At 39.2% G+C, this 12,703-nt stretch overlaps 1 protein-coding gene across 2 annotated transcripts in view; it reads left to right on the top strand.

Annotated features, from left to right (window-relative positions):
• Positions 1 to 7,657, top strand: part of irs1 (insulin receptor substrate 1) — a 32,650-nt gene extending 24,993 nt beyond the window's left edge. The window contains exons 2-3 of one of the 2 annotated variants that reach the window (XR_007383291.1): positions 2,469 to 2,603; positions 3,508 to 3,563. The gene's annotated coding sequence lies outside the window, so the exon portion shown is untranslated. Of the gene's footprint in view, positions 1 to 2,468; positions 2,604 to 3,507; positions 3,564 to 7,281 lie in introns of those variants that run through there. The other variant, XM_048982370.1, reaches the window with a different exon arrangement.
• The last annotated feature ends 5,046 nt before the right edge of the window (positions 7,658 to 12,703 follow it).

Genomic DNA, 12,703 nt, shown 5'->3' with positions numbered 1-12,703 from the left:
AATTGTCGGCAGCAGATGTCGGCTCTGGTACCTGCTGCAGTAGCTCTAAATGTATGAAGCAGAGAGGGGACCAGTGATGGATAATTCTGAGCAGACGTGTCCTTATGTGACCCGCAACTGGGTGATGAAACATTATCCCACCTGCAACCCATTTGTGCCTGACTCGGAGAGGTCCAATCTCAATGTGGATAATAAACATATATCCATTCAAAGCCTTAGATTTTTTCATGTTTATTGTTCCTGTTAACTTGCACTTTGACTTAAATTGAGAAACCTGGCTATCCCAGCCGCCCATAGGTAAATTCAGCATAGTATATATGGTAGAATATTGATTTATTAGTTAAGAATGTCAACCAATACCATAGCAAATTTTGCTGGACAATAACTGTCATACGAATTATTGCGATAAACAATAATAATGTCGTTGTGAGACCATTTTCAACTTATGTAATGATAATGGCATATTAATGCAGGTACACCCTTTAAACGATCAATAAACTTTAATTTCTAAAGAACATTTAACACTGGGACTGGACAACATTTTTAATATCCAAAATAAACAAAACAACCAAAAACAATAAATAAAATGGAGTATGAAGTCTCTGTAAACAAAATTGCCCTTAAAATCTTAAACATTAGGCTCAGACAGGGGAAACTGGCAAAACTGCCAGTTTTAAGTTTCCACGTACACCTCTGGGAAATTCAGCAAATCCAGCATATTTATACTCACATTTGCTGTCTGCTTGGGCGAAATTGATAATTATAATCAGATGATCATCATAACCGATTTTTTCTTCTTCATGTCTCAGTCTAACACCAGCCAGAAAGTTGAACGAATAAGACTCCCCTTCGTATCTGTGGATGTAAGACAAGGCAAACATTTTAAATTCCTTCTCTAATTTACTCGTTGGTACTTTGAGAAGGACTTACAAAAGCGATGTATGTCGTTGATCATATGTTTTGGCAAGTCCTGTAAACAGCTGATATAAACCAATGCCATTTTTCACAAACCAGAAATGAGCGAGCCGCATTTCTATAAACGCAGAAGCTGACGTGCAAAGAGCCCACTGACACGAGAGTTCACGCCTCATTACTAGTGATATGTCGTTCGCGGATGAGACTGCTCTTTGAGCCAACTCCTGTTCAAGAGCCATTTTATTAATGTTTATAGAAGGACGACAGTGGTCTTTTTTTTCGTCTTCCGAAAAAGCCCACTCACGAGACGGTGTCTTATTTTTAACAAGCTCAAATCAGGTCACGCTAATCAGCATCAGGTTAAACGAAGAGAGGGGTGGGTTTTTTTAAAAAGTGCCATATAGGAGCTTTTCATCTGTAAATTTCTTATGTTCTTCGCTCCTGGAATTTGTTTAAAAATATTGTCAATAGGGGCAGCATGGTGGTGCAGTGGTTAGCACTGTTGTCTCACACCTCTGGGACCCAGGTTCGAGTCTCCGCCTGGGTTATGTGTATGTGGAGTTTGCATGTTCTCCCCATGTTGTCGTGGGGTTTCCTCCAGGTACTCCAGTTTCCCCCCACATTCCAAAAACATGTTGAGGGTAATTGGAGTTGCTAAATTGCCCATAAGTATGAATGGTGTGTGAGTGTGCCCTGCGATGGGCTGGCCCCCCATCCTGGGTTGTTCCCTGCCTCGTGCCCATTGCTTCCAGGATAGGCTCCAGACCCCCCATGAACCAGCAGGATAAGCAGTTTGGAAAATGGATGGATATTGTCAATATGAGGCCATTATCTGAACATCCTGACTTTGCCAAATTGAATGTGTCCATGGGCCAACAAGGAAGGAACTTGCATTTCACTTCTTTAACCAATCACAGTCTTCATCATATGACATCACCACATTTTCAAACTCAAAACTTCCAGCCATTAGGCTGGCAGCTGTTGACACCTGTTCCATGTTGTCCCTGATCCTTAGTGTTTGATTGGTTCAGGTTGGACCTGTCTCTAGTTCTGCCATCATTATCTTTGTGTATTTAAGTACCCCTCTTACTCTGTTCCTTAGTTGGTCATTGTGGTTGTTCCTGTGTTTGCTACTGTTTAAATGTTTTGCTTTGTGTTTTGGTCCCTGCTTTATTTCTTATGTTCTATCTGCCTGCGTTCCTTCAGCCCTCATGGTTCCTTGTTGTGTTTTTTTAGTTTAAAAAAGCTCTTTGTTTTGTAAAGCCTGGCTTTTCCTTGTGTCATGTCTCACTGCCCTAGCACCTGCCCAGGCTTTCACCTCCCTGCCCCAGGGTCTATGTGTGTGGAGTTTATGTATCTTCCCTGGGTTCACCTCCCTGCTCCTGGCTCTATGCATGGGAAGTTTGCACTTTTGTAAGGTAGTGCAATTGTGACACTAGGCACTAGTCAGAGCTTGTCACATCTCTGTCTAGAAAAATGTGATAAATAAAAATGCAGAAGTACATAACCAGATGTAAAATAACCAGGGGTTTTTCTCCATGTCTCTTTCTCAGAACTACACCTAAGTTAGGGGCCTGGCACACAGGAAATAGTGTGAAAGAACTGTTGTCATGGAGTTGATGATTAGAAAAGATACACCTCTTCTCTTGAGATACAGAGCCTGGCCAGACGGAACTCCATCATCTACAGTTGAGTCAAGCATGTACAGCACGGTTTTTTGGCTTTGATAAAGAGGAGCAGAGGACCCCTGGCTGCCTGCCAGCTCCCTCATGTAATACTCAGGAAGTCATTAAAGTCAATGACCCTCTTCCTGTCTTTTGCAAGAAAAAAGACTCTACACTACCACCCACAGGACATAATCAGTACTGTTTATTAGTTGTTTTCTTTTATTTGTTTTTCTATTATTTTTTTATTTATTCCATGCTTTTCAGAATCACAACATCCACTGAATATAGTTTTATGTCTGACTGGATACCAAAATTCTTACTTAGTGAATCTAGGTAGGATCAAGAACAAAAAAATCGGCTTACTTGTATATTTTACCTCAACATATTAACGGATTCTGTTTGTGTTAGTGTTTGTGTTTGTGTTAGGTCTGGTGTGTAACCATGTATGCAATTGGCATAATCATTTATTTGCTGTTATTTTCAGTTCAACCCACCCTGAACTGGATCACTTTAGGTGCCAAAAGCACTGCAGTGCAATGCTGAGGTGTTGAGGATCATATCAGATAATTGAATAAAAGAGTCAATAAGAAGGTTGTTAACATTCTAGCCTTTAAAAATGGGACAGCACTGCATGAAAAAAGCTGAGCCTTTAGATACCGAGAAACTAGTCAGTCTTCCATATCCATGGGGGATTGGTTTAAGGACCCCCCATGAATGCCAAAATCCATGGATGCTCAAATCCCTTATATAAAATGATGTAGTATTTGCATGCAACCTAATCCTCCCCTATATTTTAAATAATCTATGGATTACCTGTAATACAATGAAAAAAGACACGAAACAAAGGAAAAAAGTCCAGTATGTACATGTTCAGTACAGACACATGGTACACTTTGGTAACAACGTAACATTTTTTTTTTTTCAGCTCTTACAGATTTCTTTTGTTTAATGACCTGAAAGAGAAATACACAGAATAAAACTGAATATTTAAAATACAAGTTTCTGGATTTTTTTTCTTGAATATTTTCAATCTATGGTTGGTTGAATGTGCCAATCTCTGACCTAAGAACAGAGAAGGCCTACTGTACACCGTTTCTCTGGATCTGCTGAAGAAGCCCTTGTCATGGAGAAGCTCCTTTACTGTCAGCTCTTTGCTTTGGCTTCTTGGACAAGAATAGGTCTGCTGGCAACAGCAAGGAAGACATGAGCAACAAGAGAGTTCATTGGGCAACAACTCCCCATCTCAGTGACTATAGTGCTACGGAAACACCCAATACCAGGTGAGAAACAGAACCATACTTACACGATAATACTATAATTCTAAAAGTGATGCCCCAGTTCTCTCCACAATCTTAAAATGAATATACATATGCAACATGAAACCCAAAGAGAGATTTAAATGAATGCTCATTCTGTAAAATGTGTTTTTTATGCATAGGTATTTCTTGCATGCATATGTAATTAAATAAATTGCATTACTTGTGCCATAATGACAGTATTGGTACCCTGGACTGATTGTGTCACGCCTCCAGGGCGTAGACTGACGGAGAGGTCCAATTAGAGTCCAAGACAGGAGACTACATAAGTGTGACACATGCAATTAGGGTTGCGAAGTATTTGCCTATGTTCTGTAGCAATACCGAGTACTTTCTTGTCCGTAGTCTCTCCCTCATTTCCTACCACTTCCATCTGCCCTTTGTGTGTACCTTACCCTGTTTACCTTCCTTCCCCAGACCAGCCCTCGACCCTGAACCTCCTGCCCTGCCTTCCCTACCAGTCCCAGGATCTCTCGTCTCCCCTTCCTTGTGCCGTCATGTCCCGTGCCTGCCCGTAGGACTGACCACCCTGGTTTCTGACCTCCTTTTCCAATCACGACCATCCTATCCGTCTCGCCCCTTGAAAGCCCATTGTCTGATTGATCTAATAAAGATCAATTGGTTCCGCACCTCTGGGTCTGTGCTTCCCTGCAAGAGCTCGGTTGACAGATTGAGCTCATTGACATAATTTCTACTTGTATGGTGCAGGACAGGGCCAGTTATTTTATTGGTGGGAGTTTAACCGGAAATACCAAGGGCAAATTAATTTTATCCCATAATGTAAGGTCTCATACATACTGTACAGTCAAAAGCAGTAGTTTAAGCGGCAATGTGATATTCACATAACAAGCAAGAATTTTGTACTTATTTTTTATTCCACATATGTATATTATTGAAAAAGATATAAATTTTATATACACTCACTTTGTGTCACAGAAATAAGTCTAATGTGGCAATCAAGGCCAAGGTGTGATAGCGGCTGCCTAAACAAATCTCAATAATAGAGAGAAACATTTTTTTTTCGTACATGATGTTAATGCCATGTTACAAAGTTGCATCAGTGCATTATACTGCATTACTATTAATTACTATTTATTACTGTATGTTGTCAAGGCCCACTTGGCCACGATAGATGGTATTTAATAACTAAGTACAGATATACATTTTTCAAAAAAATATTTTTTTTTAAATTTAATGTCTTTTATTTATTCTGTTAATACTTTCCACAGTGTGTGTTCATGCACTGTTCCCTTAAAAACATAATACTGCGTGTGTTGTCACATGACTCCATCCTGTCCAGCCTGTGACATAGAGGCGAACTTAAACTGCAAGCCAACTGAACACCTCAAGCAGCTTGTACAAAAAAAAAATGCCGTGTCTGTTGTTTGGACACATTATACCTTTAGTGAAGAAGACACCAAACAAAAAGATGTCAAATGTAAACAATGTGGAAAAACTATTTCAGCTACCAAAGATAAGACTACCATCCATCCATCCATTTTCCAAACCGCTTATCCTACTGGGTCGCGGGGGGTCCGGAGCCTATCCCGGAAGCAATGGGCACGAGGCAGGGAACAACCCAGGATGGGGGGCCAGCCCATCGCAGGGCACACTCACACACCATTCACTCACACATGCACACCTATGGGCAATTTAGCGACTCCAATTAGCCTCAGCATGTTTTTGGACTGTGGGGGGAAACCGGAGTACCCGGAGGAAACCCCACGACGACATGGGGAGAACATGCAAACTCCGCACACATGTAACCCAGGCGGAGACTCGAACCCGGGTCCCAGAGGTGTGAGGCAACAGTGCTAACCACTGCACCACCATGCCGCCCAGATAAGACTACCAGTATTTAAAATACAGTGGAAACTGCTTATAGTGATACTGATAATGGTTACAGTGATCAAATGTTTATATGGATCAAAAAGCTTGGGAGAGAATCATTCCTGTACAAATACTGCTTAATAAATTTGCTCATAGTAATCTTCTCTGAACTTTCTCTGAATTACAAATATAAAGTGAACTTTATGATAAAGTGCCAAAAACGAGCCAACAAGATGCTCAATATCAATATCACAAAATATCTCAAAATATCTACTTACTGTCTCTAAAAAATTATTTAGTATCTCGAAATAAAGACTTATAGTATCTCAAAATAATGAGTTATACTATCTCGAAATAATGAGAAATTTCCTCAAAATAATTGCTTTGGATCTCAAAATAACAAGAGACAAATTAATGATTTTTGTACTATACTGACCCAAATACAAAAATAACCCCATACACACACTTTTTCATCCACTGTTTTTAGAAGAACAAATTTTATTAAAAAAAATAAAATAATAAAAAACTTTTATTTGACAAGAACATAAGACGTTAACCATATCAATGTTAAAAAGCAACCACAGGCAATCCATTACAATAGGTGTTTTAAACGGCAAATATTACGATCAATAAATGTATTGTAGCACCGGTGAGATCTGTACATCCCGGCATGCCTCAGGAATGTGTGTATATAGCCCCGTGTTATGTCATTTTAAGTATCTCATGTATAGGCTCTATACACGCACGTCTTATAGATTCTCATACACTGGCAAATCAACTTCCAGCTTTTATATGCTTGTAAAAAAATTTGATGACAAGGCTGGTCTGACACAGGAAAAGGATCAGACGTGAGAAGAGGAAGTGTTTAGAGCTGAATACCAATAGTCAATAAAAGAGCTATAAATCTACCTAATAATTTCTAAGTGAGTAACTTTACTTATTTCGCTACAGCTGTATTCCATAGAGAAAAGTTACAGGACATCTTGTTCTTTGAACTAAGCTAAAGATAGCTAGCTAACAGTACATGAGTGAGGTAATTACACATGCATGTAACAGAATTTCCACTTTTTACGATGAAGCCAACATCTAGCTATTTGTTGTAACTGAGCTATGTACTCATTACATAACTGAGGTAATTATACAAGAAGTTAAAGGTAATTCCACCTTCGTTCGATAAAGGCACCATCTAGTTATGACTGAGGAAATCATGTCAGTTTTACTTTTTTCTCGATCTAGCTATCATCTAGTTACTCGTTATATGGCTAAAGTAAATTTTTCATATATGTATTTTGAAACGCTACCAAGTCCCATCTGTGATTGGCCGCTATTTAATAATTTTCATGTACACTTTCAATGTTCCAGGCTTCATGAGAACACAGTGTATCTAGCTGCACTACAAAAGCAGTGCATGGCTTTTAAAGACTGGTTAAACACCTCCAAGTGTCTCCTTAATATCTGAAATACTTCAAGATACCAATAATGTTTAAGTGCTTTAATGTAGCTTTTCAGATTAAATGGCAAAAGTTAAGTCTCTCAATATGTATTTTTTTCAGGCAATAAAATCAAGATATTGTAATGACTTAGGGTCTCTCAAAGACAGCACTGGACGAAGAGTGATGCACACGAAGGTAGGGATGCTGTGGCCAGAACATCTGAGCATCCCAGAGGTGTTGTGCTGAAATCTCACTCCCTGTCAGAAATATGGATGGACATTGTTTTCTCAACCTACATGATTTTTAATGTTGTTTAAAAATCCTTCTCAAACCTAGAAAGACCACTTCCTACAGATTTTGTGGTTAGGGACAAGGCAGGACAATGTGTGTTTAGAAAAACAGTGTTTTGGGTAATGAACATATATGTTACTGATTTTATTAAAAATATTAACTGCATGGTATTCAGATATTTTCAGTGTATGATAGGAATACATAAGCTTTCTGATAGCATTTAGCTAAGAATGAAGAGTGCCACTTAAAGACATGAACTGAAAATGTAAAGTGAAAATGTAAATGATTTTTAGAATAAATATACTAATAAAATTAATATGTTTAATATTTTCTGGTGTTATTCTTTTGCTACTTAAACCAATACCCTCTTCGGATAAGTCATGATATGCTTGTCAGGGATCCTGACGGATTTGGGGTGATGTCGGGGCATGGTGCAGGCAGGTAGGAAGGAGGTGGAAGTCCCACTGGCGGCTCAAAGGACAAACAGAGTTTATTAACTGAACTAAAAAACACAAGAAACACTCACAAACCAAAGGACCACGAGGGGTCAAAGGTGAATGGGGATGAACAAAGACTAATCACAAAAACAGGGCAGGTAAGCATATCCAACATACAAACTTCACAAATATTCAAGAGTCAACGAACCACTCAGGAACTGAACCGAGGAAGGGACTTAAATACTGAAACTAAACTGGGTAACAAGACAAACACAGGGCAGGTGAGATTAATTAACAAAGACTAGGAAAATAGGCCACAGATGAAACCAATAATTAAATCAAGGGAATGGGAGGGGAAATCTAAGACACTGACAGAAACAATGAAACAGAATCTAACATGGGGGAATAAGAAAGACAGGTAAAACACAACCAAAGCACAAAGCAAGAAACCAAAACAGAAAACAAACCACAAAGTCACAGTAATTAGAAAAGTTGATGAAACAAATGAAACAATACAAAAACAGAGGGGTTCACAGACCGAGTGGGAGCAGGGGAAAACACAAAGACTGACAACAGGAGCTGACCCTGACAATGCTTCAATTTCTATTGCAGTAAATGAATGAAGGAGTTTAAGGAGCTTTAAGAACTTACCATGAATGTTCACTAATGTTCACTGGACATCCTGTGAGAACGTCCTAATGATATTTAAAGGACTCCACAAAAAACTTCTAGGGGACATTCATGTGAACATTCGGAGGACGTCCTGTGGACTTAATTTTGTTAGCTGGGATGATGCATCTTGGCTATCTATAGTGAGGACACCCATCAGCCTATTAAAGATGTGTTACTCTAATCACTGCCATGTTATTATTTAAACAGATATTTAATAATGGTTATTAAACTAACACAGGCTTTTAACTGTTGAAAGCAAGTGTCATGACTACATGCAATGTCTGTGGTAATGAATAACTTTTTTAATCTAAGCCTGATGCCGAGTTCACACGCATAGGAAACATTTAAAGATATCCCGCTTGAACTTATAAGACTCATCCCCGTAATTTACAGCTAATAGTTCTCATGCCTTTTGACACAACATGACAATATAATGGAACATAGCTGATTAATGTCAGAAGTGATGAATTTCAAATAATTATACCACAATATTTTATTTATTGGCATGCAATTTTATGGGTAGAAACCCTATTTTTAAATACAGTGCCTGAACACGTTTACTGTACTAGTCAGCTCTGCTTCCCTTTTGATAACCAGTCCGCTCTGGTTCCCTTTTGATAACCTTGCCCTGACACGTAAAACTTCCTGTACATTAAATTTTTGTCTTGGAGTAGGAGGCGAGGAGGAAGGTGAAGGAGACAGAAGCCATGGAGGGTGATGGCGCAGCCACAGTTGGCCAAGGTGCAGATGGCCGACGAGTCAGAGCCAGGGGACCCGCACTATAAACACCCACATAGCTGTGTAAACACTCAAGACATGCTAACATGTTGATAGCATGGAAATTCTCCACTGTGAGTGAAGACAACACAAAGCTTGCAAATTGTAACGCAATGAAAACCACTTATAGCAATCGAGTCTATCTGGGTGAAACTGAGCACTATAAGTGGGTGATCATTATAACCGATTTCTTGTCTTTTCTTTGTGTCTCAGGCAGATTACCATGTAATTCACATTTGTAGATTTATTACATGACTATAAGGCATTAAAATGGACAGCATCACTATTTACTGAATTTTATTGACTGAAAATACAGGGAAGCTGTTTCAAATTTTTTTCAAATTACTGTACTACACATATTAAATTACATTATATGTACAGTACTGTACATAAAACAAAGCTTATCTCATTTGCCCATTTTGAACAGTTTATCATAACCTTTGAGTGTACAATCAAAACTGAGAGAAAATTACTTCTGTCACGGGACGGCTCGCGATCGCCTGGTGAGCGGGCAGAGAGGCGAGCGAGCGGAAGCAGGCACACAGGCAAGGTTCGGGAAAACAGGGTTTTTACTGGCAACAGGCACGGACAAACGCTGGGTAACATCAATGACAGACAATGGATTAGTACACAACAGGAACTTAAATACAGGAAACAAGGCAGCAGGAAACAAGACATGACTGGGCACAATCAGGGAATCACACGTGGGTAATTAGAGGGCGTGGCACACACGAGGAATGGACGGAGCGGGCGTCACAACTTTCTTTTTCCATCATGTTTTATGTTCATGTCTGCCAATTACCATAATTTCCATATGTTATTGTAAGAGGAGATTTAATTTCATTAACATTAATTACTTTATAATTTATCATGTTTATTTTATCATTGATTCTTTTATACAATACATAAAGATGAGGGAACTATATAATGTTTTGGGAGTGGAGCTCTTACACGTAGATGTGCAAAACCAGCAAATTAGCCGACCTTTAAATTTAATATTCCAGAAATCGTTATCTGCGGGTGTGGTACCTTCTGATTGAAAGCATGCTAATATAATACCCATATTCAAAAAAAGGGGATAGAAGTAATACAGCAAACTATAGGCAGTTTAACTAACTAACTAGGCAGTGTAACTAACATTACTGGACAAATAATGGAAGCTTACTTTCCAGGTTAACTAACATTACTGGAAAAATAATGGAAGCTATAATATGATGGTAGATTACCTGGATGAAAATAACATTCTGAGGGATAGCCAACATGGATTTAGGAGATGTAGATCCTGTTTAATGAATTTACTTGAGATCTTTGAGAAAGCTACAGGAGAAATTGATCACAAAAAGGCCTACGATGTGATCTACTTAGATTTCCAGAAGGCCTTTGATGTTGTCCCCCAGAATTGGCTCTTGCTTAAGCTCAAAGCTGCAGGGATTTTAGGAACTGTGGCAGCTTGGATCGAAAACTGGTTATCAGACAGGAAGCAGTGAGTAGTTATTAATGGCACAATGTCACAGTGGCCCTGCATTCATAGTGGGGTACCGCAGGGTTCAATTTTAGAACCACTATTGTTCCTAATTTACATTAATGATATTGACACCAATACATGCAGTAAACTGGTTAAATTTGCAGATGACACCAAGGTGGGTGGTGTAGCAAATACTGATCTAGCAGCGGAGAGACTACAGTGGAATTTGAATTTAACTCCAGATATCAGCTCCGACTGGGCTGATACCTGGCACACAAAATTTAACATAGATAAATGTAAGGTAATCCATCAGAGAGCAGATATATAAATTATAGATATTTATGGGTTTCACTGAAATAAAGCTAGCTGATTATGAGAAAGATCTAGGTGTGTATGGTGATGCTTCCATGTCCCACTCTCACCAGTGTGGGGAAGCAATAAAAAAGGCCAATAGGATGTTGGGTTACATCTGTAGGTGTGTGGAGTTTTAGTCAAGGGAAGTGATGCTACGATTATATAATTCCTTGATAAGACTCCACCTAGAATATTGTGTGCAGGTTTGGTCACCATACCTTAAGAAGGACATTGCTGCCTTGGAAAAGGTGCAATGTAGGACTACGAGAATAATTCCTGGTCTTAGAGGAATGTCTTATGAGGAGAGGTTAGCTGAGCTGAATCTGTTCAGCCTTATGCAAAGGAGCCTAAGGGGGGGACATGATCCAAGTATATAAGATTCTTACAGGTCTGGATGCTGTTCAACCAAATAGCTACTTCAATATTAGTTTAAATACTATAACTTGTGGCCATAACTGGAAATTTGTGGGAGAACATTTTAAAACGAATTTGAGGAAGCGCTTCTTTACACAGCGTGTACAGTAGTTGGAGTATGGAATAGTCTTCCTACTAGTGTAGCGCAAGCTAAAACCCTGGGTTCCTTTAAATCAGAGCTAGCCTTTAACAACTGTGAGCTATTAGTTAAGTTCTCCCCAAATGAGCTTGATGGGCCGAATGGCCTCCTCTCATTTGTAAATTTCTTATGTTCTTAAACCCTCGTAACGTCTTATTTAATAGGTGAAAAGGTGGTTCTGTTAGTTAGCCCAAAATAGTATGTTCCTGAACTGACTGAGGTGACTGTGTCTTCTGGAGTTACTATTCCCCGTATGTCAGAGATGGTTATTACTGCTAAATTAGATTCATCTCTTAATGGACTGGTACCCACTGACTATGTAGGTGTCTTTGACCTTCACTACAGTACTTGGGTATCTACTCGTTTTGCATGGACTAATGCAAAAGCTGAACAAGGTTTTACTAGTGTCAAAGTGGCTAACCCTAGCACGGATGAAGTCATGTTACATGATGGTATGCAGATAGGAACATTTTATTCAACCTCTAGCTGTACAATAGGTGAGTACACTGTAATAGGCAGTTCTGTTTGCAATGTAAACATTCAGATGCCTGTGGTATCTAATGTATATAACACAGGATTTTTAAGACACTGACTTGACTAACAGGCAACTTACAAAACTGAAAGATGCACTAAATTCATTCTCAGATGTGCTCAGTCAGCACCCACACGACTTTGGATGGACAAACCTGGTTACACACAAAATTACAATCAACTGTGACATTCCCATCTCACAAAGAGCCTATCGTACCTCGCCTTCCATGAAAGTGGAAATCCATTGCCAGGTGGAAGAGCTAAAAGCTAATAATCTGATTGAAGACAGCACGAGCCCCTGGGCCAGCCCAGTGATTATTGTGAAAAAGAAGGACGGTAGGTACAGATTTTGCATTGATTTCAGAAACTGAATGCACACTGATGCACATCCTCTCCCAAGATTAGATGATAGTTTGGATGCACTGTCTGGCTCCCAGTTTTTCTCCATAATGGACATATCTA

The sequence above is a fragment of the Brienomyrus brachyistius genome, chromosome 17, assembly GCF_023856365.1.
Source record: "Brienomyrus brachyistius isolate T26 chromosome 17, BBRACH_0.4, whole genome shotgun sequence".
In the NCBI taxonomy this organism is placed as follows: Eukaryota; Metazoa; Chordata; class Actinopteri; order Osteoglossiformes; family Mormyridae; genus Brienomyrus; species Brienomyrus brachyistius.
This window is presented reverse-complemented; position numbering and strand designations above follow the sequence as displayed.